Genomic DNA, 6927 nt, shown 5'->3' with positions numbered 1-6927 from the left:
TGTAAAGATGTGTCTATAATGTTTACGCAAGATGAACAGTGAAGACGGACAAGTTTACTCTGTTTGATACTGTAGTTTCCTTGTTTTACTATAAGTACAACCGTATGTAGTCAAAACATAAACAAACAAAATGTACATGCAGACGAAACTCTTACAGATTACAGCTTTCTCAGTAGGTATCACTATACTAAATCAAAGAATTATTTAAAAAGACGATATCGAATTCGTCACTGAATTCCCATGTTTATTGGGACACCCTCTATCTGATTACACTTTCACTTGAACCCGTCCTTCTATCATGAAATTTCTGTAAAATATCAGAGAGGGAATTTTTTTCAGAAATATTTTTTAATAACTCAATATCAACTTAAATGGTAGAAGAAACAAACTGTGTTTTTGCCTCAAATTCAAATTTGTTAATCCCCATATCTGCGACATTGGGATTTAAAGATATAGGGATTAGATAATTTTGTGGCAAAAAAATGTGCCTCTCGATATAATTTCTCCGCGAGGGATTTTTTGGCATATATTTTTGGTTTTTGATTTTTGTAACACAATTTTCTACTCAAACGTAAAAAGAAACCACCCCCCCTCTTAACAAGCACTTTCTAGGGGTTGATATCCACTTCCTTACCCCTTTTGGATTATACCACAGTGAAACCCTTAATAACGAATACATCGAAAGAATTCATCAAATGTTTTCTATACAAGTACAACGCACATAGCGCCCTTTCTCTCAACAGGCTTAGAAAGCTCTGCTGACACCCTTCCTCTGCAAGGTTCGGATACACACTGCAAGCTCTACTATTATTAATAAGAAATGTTTAGATCATCAAAGAATAATGTAGAGATTATCATTCTTTTAAAACATCGAAAAGAAATAAAATTTTACAAAAATAAATTTTTTTACCCTCTTTGGTCTTAAAAGAATTGAGTATTTGTCACAAACTCTGATTTTCTAATTCTGTTAGATCAAATAGTCTAAGTTTGAAATATCAAGGGTTTCCACCCTTAGGTTGCCAAGATATAAGGATTAGAAAATTTGAGTTTGTGGCAAAAACTCAATTCCTTTGTAAAGAACTATACTATTGACACTTATAGTATATTACACGCCCCACCGGTGTACATTTGAATATTTTAACTGGGCCAACCTTTGCGGTCCTAGTTTGTACTGTGCCGCCATTTTACAAATACTAAAGCGGCAGACCTATGTGATCAACCCTTACGAAAAATCCTTGAAAAATAAAATTGTGAAAATGAAATTTTTCTAATTTTGGATGTTTAATCTAAAATTTAAAATTCTTTTAAAAGAAAAACATAAAGAGAATTTTATTCATACAAATTGAGGTTAAGGCCAAAGTAACTGATAATGGTTTCATCAACATTAAAAAAATATTACGAGCGAACTATATCAAAATATTACGAAAATGTATAATTCAAAATCTATTTTTCTGATCTATAGTTACTCCAAAATATTTAATTTTAGGCTTTTAAGAATCTTTTAATCATATCTAATTTTATACAAATATTTTTCCAAATAATTCAGTTAATTATTGGTTTTTAAGCAGTTTTTGTTTAATACTTGTACATCATATAGATTAGAGAATAAAGAATCATGATTATTCTCTGGATTTCTATTTAAAATTTATTTTTTGAAAATTACGAAATAATTCATATTTGAGGCAAATCTTACCCATCTCTTCAGCTAAAATCACTCCCTTTAACCTATTCCGTCAATTTCCAAACCCAGACAGCATTGTAAAATATGCATCGGGATCGGGTTATGGTTTCACCTTATAAACTCACTTTTTTGTAGCCTTTGACGTGTACATTTTAGAACTACAAGACGCTTGTTTTTTGTTGGTTTTTGCGTTAAAAATTATTTTGTGTAATAGCGTGCACACTTTGGTTTACTGCAAGGTTATAATGCCAGGAAAGTTACTTCAGAGGTGTACGCATATTTTGTGCTGCAATGTACTGTCTCTGGGCGGAGATATCGAAGCCTGACATGGGATCCATCTTTCACATAAAAAATCAATGAAATATTCTGGTCATAGGAAACTCTTATGTGAATTAACAAAATCATCAAAATTTAATGCTTTTAACCTCCTCGGATAGGAACACTGATTCATCTATTCTTGTTTACAAATTTACAAATTCTGTCTTGAGAGAACTAGTTTTGATATGTAAGCAGAGTATACGTAGCTGCAATTTACTTTCCTTGCATTATAACCTTGGTTACCGGCCCTTAAGAAAAAAAATAACTCAAACAAACTCTATCTCAAATGCATCTATAATTTTGAGAGAAGTATTTATTACGAATGATTTTATAATTCTTCAAGCATAATCATTAATCATTAAGTTTATCATCACTATCACCAATAAATGTTTTCCTTTATGTATTGTAAAGTAAATCTATTCAAATAAGTCTGCACGGAAAATTATAATAATAATCTTTTTTTTTTAAATTCAAGCTTTAAAACCCAGCTTCGCCTGGAGTTTCCCCTATAAAAGTTCAACCACTCAACTTTTCATCCTGACTAATGAATATTCCCATGGTTTAACCGAGCTGGTTGATCATAAGTTTAGGCAAATCTGTCATAAGTTATGATCGGACAAACAAACAGACAGACAAACAAACAGAGATTAAAGTTTACAACTTTATGTAGAATAATCTGTGTTAAGCTTATATAGAAAAGAACGGGAATTCTTATCTTTAAATAAGCTTGGGAAAAAATTACTTCTCTTTTATATTAAATCTGCCCAATAAATCTGAGCAAAAGAATTTTATATAAAAAAAATCCAGCAAACTTTCTTTAAGAATTTGTCCCTGTATTCTCCCAACAGCAATATTTCCAATATTTGATATGTCAAACTGTCCCCGGTCCATTCCGAGTCCATTAGCGCCTGATCCAATCCGGGTTCAGTCATGTGTTTGTTGTCTATTCTGAACCAATAGAAATTGCATGGCGGTATCATCTATCTATCTCATTATCCAATTAAAGATATGAATTCTTTAATCGACGCTATCAAGTATCAGTAAATGGAAAAACTATAGTGGTTACACAGTGGTCCATGCAATGATTGCAAGCGCTCACGCAAATATCAATGACAATTTTTCCAATTACTGATTAAAAGCGAACGCTAAAACATGGGATTAATGGTTCTTAAATGTACAATGTCTAGAGCTACACAAAGTATAAGTAATTTAGTGAGTTAAAATCAAAAGGCAAGGCGTTGGGACACTTCATGTCTTAAAAATTAAAACTTTTTATAGCAATCTGGATCTGAACAGGATAAGTAAAATTAACGGGATTAAAGGGATGTTTTGCACATCATTTTCAAAAGTCTTGATTGTTTTGCATTTCATGTATGAAAACATTGAAATGTGATAAAATTTTTTTAAATTTTTAACATTGAAAAAACAAATACCTTTTCCAATGTACAAAATCTTTTAACCTCGTTTTTATTCTCACTCACAAAGTATGTGTTTAGGGGTTGCTCTACCAGTGTATGTTCTTCACCCTGTATGTGTTTAGGGGTTGCTCTACCAGTGTATGTTCTTCACCCTGTATGTGTTTAGGGGTTGCTCTACCAGTGTATGTTCTTCACCCTGTATGTNCCTACTTTTTAAGCAAAGGCTTATGTTTTTATTTCTAAAAGAAAAAAATTGAAGAAAAATACAGATGGGCAAGAAAATACAGGAGGGCAAGAAAATACAGAAGTCCAAGAGAATACAAAAAGGGCAAGAAAATACAGGAGGACAAGAAAATACAGAAGTGCAAGAAAATACAGAAGGGCAAGAAAATACAGAAGGGCAAGAAAATATAGGAGGGCAAGAAAATACAGAAGGGCAACAAAATACAGGAGGGCAAGAAAATACAGAATGGCAACAAAATACAGAAGGGCAAGAAAATAACCATGAAATTCTTATTTGACTTCAAGTACGATAATTCTAGGGAAATTTTAATGATCCTTATTTGACCATGAGATCATTAAAAAAACAGTTGAAAGCAGGATTTTAATTATAGACGATGCATCTTTACTGGTATAAAGTAGCAATCATCACACTATTATTATTGTTACCATTATGTCAATTAAAAAACAGCTATAGCTCTAAGAACTCGTCGTAAAATTTATTTTAGCCGAAATTATATTTCCCAAAAATAAAAGGCGCTTTAAATAAGCAAGGATGAGCATTATAAATTGTATTTGGGTGCCAAAGATGTTGTAAATTTTCTATCTCAATAAGTTATATTCCATGTCTCTCCTGCATAAATCTGCAAGTGATTTTTAACAGAAAAAAACCACAATTGAATAAAATCAATTGTGTAACTTTATATATAATGAGAACCAGAAAACTCTGGAACGGAAAGACGACTGTAAGATTCAAGTTTTGAATTTCAATAGTCCAATAGACGCCAAAAATGTGCAGTGTAAATAGACCCCAATAAACAGACACTAATTAACTTAATAACTTATTTAATAAGTTACTGGTAAAATATTAGACCTCTAGATAAATCGCAGGAGCCCTCTCTCTCCCTTGGGAGCTTATCAGAGATGTAATAAAGGGAAAAGACAGAAATTCTCAGGAAAATCCTAATGAAAATCATTTTATTTTCAGAGACTAAAGCTAAACCAAGATGGCGGGGATGATGTTGAAGATGATGAACCCGATGGGATCAATGCCGGTAAAATCTAAAACCGTCGTCTTCCATTTTTTTTATTTCTGTAAAGGTATTTTGATGTATTTGTGTAATGAGTGTAAGGTTTCTTTATAATACTTAGCTCATGCTTCTTTGCCGGAAACTTTTTTCTTAATTCATGTGAGAGAGAGAAACATACATTTTACCTTCGAGGCACAACTTCATGGAGACAGAGAAGTGGGAGGGTGGAGGTGTGGCGGGGTGGAGGAGTGGGGGGAGGGGGAATAGAATCTTTCTTTTCTGGTTGAGTGAATAGAAAAGGAGATATCTTATTTTGCTTTAAATTCTCTAGAAGTCTTCGGTTCCATTTTCATTTGAAATTAAATTTCGAAGATCAGTTTATCAGAACTGGGAACCCACTCTAGCTCCAAGTCCTGTTTCATACATGTTTACTTTATCCAGGTACTGTTGCCTTCAAGGTTTAGAGTGCATAGTTCACTTTATAGCTCTGGGTCCAGTTGCATACTAGGTTTATAACCCAGGGTTTTATTCAACTCAGTTCAATTTCATGCAAGGTTTAGAACCCAGGGTTTAATTTAACTCGGTTCAGTTTCATGCAAGGTTTAGAACCCATGGTTTAACTTAACTCGGTTCAGTTTCATGCAAGGTTTAGAACCCGGGGTTAAACTTAACTCGGTTCAGTTTCATACTAGGTTTAGAACCCAGGGTTTAATTTAACTCGGTTCAGGTTCATTTACTGTTTTCTGCAAGGTTAGAACCCAGGGTTTGATTTAGCTCTTGGTACTGTTTTCTGCAAGGTTTAGAACCCAGGGTTTGTTTTAGGTCTTGGTACTGTTTTCTGCAAGGTTTAGAACCCAGGGTTTGTTTTAGGTCTTGGTACTGTTTTCTGCAAGATTTTGTTCTAGATCCTGTTTAATGAAAGGTTTAACTTAGCAATGGGTCCAGTTTAAAACAAGGTTTAAAACAAATAGGATAAGTTGTTAGATACAGGTTCTGCTTGATGCAAGGTTTAAAATGCAGGGTATGATATCGCTCCGGGGCCTGTTTCCAACAAGGTTTAGGACAAATTAATTATTTTAGTGTTTACTACATAATCAAGGTTCTAGATAAGTGTGGTGTTGATACCTATGATACCTATGATTAATTATATACTGAAACGGGTACTTGGAGAATTGAAATAGAAACCTGAACTTGAAAATCAAAGATGATTGTACATTAACAGAATAAACACAGCTTATGTCTTAACAATAACAATGTATCCTATTTCTATCAATCTTTTTAATCCCAAAAAGGTAGTTTTCAATCCATCTGGGGTCGATAATTTTGTGGAAAGTATCGTAAATTTGAGGGTAAATGCTTAATCACTCAATACGATCCAGAATTTTACAACAACTAAAAAGTCTGGTTAACTTTGGGTAAAAATCAACTTTAGCTTATTTTTTTATTTTGTTCATTGTCTGGAGAAAACTCATTTTCAGTACTTCTGGATATGAATCTGTTATGCAATTTAATTTCGTGTATCCTTTGATATATTTGGATACATTTAATCTTTTTAACCTTGAAAATTGTCTAAAATATTTATTCTTGTGTTCTAGTCTGTACCCGGAGTAGGGGATGACAAGAAGGATGATGACGGGATGACGAGAGAGGAACAGCAGGAACAGGAAAGGATGAGGTGAACACATTTGTTTATCACGTGATACTGCATGCCGCGTCGATTTCTCTGAAAGGCGCTAAAGACAAAATGGCGTTCTTCAATTAAGTAAATAAAATTGTCTCTTCACATTTATCTATAACTACCTGTGCACAGGCTGTGCTTCTACTTCTCACTGTATACATTAATAGAAATGTTTAAATAAAATATTTATTGTTATGTTTTCCTTTTAAAAACCAATAACACGAAAGAAAAAAATTTAAATTAAACAACTAATTTATTTTTATATTTTTGATGAATTATTGAGTACAGTTAAGTGAGGTGGGGGATGGAGTGGTCTGGAGTAAATGTCGGATTCTCAAATAGGATTATATTAGCTAATATGTTACTTGCACTAAAGTTGTTTTCAACTCTGAGAAACTGATGAAACCTTATAGTTTGGTCAGATATCGACAAATAAAAACAGATTAATGTTTTATCAACGGTTTACTTTCCTTTTAGAGATATTGATTACTGCATGATATAATTTCATCCTAGTTTACTCTGATCTAGTTTACTCTGATCTAGTTTACTCTGATCTAGTTTACTCTGACTCAAGGTTAGTAC

General features: G+C 32.9%; 1 long non-coding RNA gene across 1 annotated transcript; it reads left to right on the top strand.

Annotated features, from left to right (window-relative positions):
* The first annotated feature begins 4622 nt into the window (after positions 1-4622).
* On the top strand, positions 4623-6342 carry LOC111699587 (uncharacterized). Its single transcript, XR_002764781.1, has 2 exons — positions 4623-4691; positions 6263-6342. It is a non-coding gene; the product is annotated as an uncharacterized LOC111699587 (long non-coding RNA).
* The last annotated feature ends 585 nt before the right edge of the window (positions 6343-6927 follow it).

Source organism: Eurytemora carolleeae, unplaced genomic scaffold (genome assembly GCF_000591075.1).
Source record: "Eurytemora carolleeae unplaced genomic scaffold, Eaff_2.0 scaffold327, whole genome shotgun sequence".
Classification (NCBI taxonomy): Eukaryota; Metazoa; Arthropoda; class Copepoda; order Calanoida; family Temoridae; genus Eurytemora; species Eurytemora carolleeae.
This window is presented reverse-complemented; position numbering and strand designations above follow the sequence as displayed.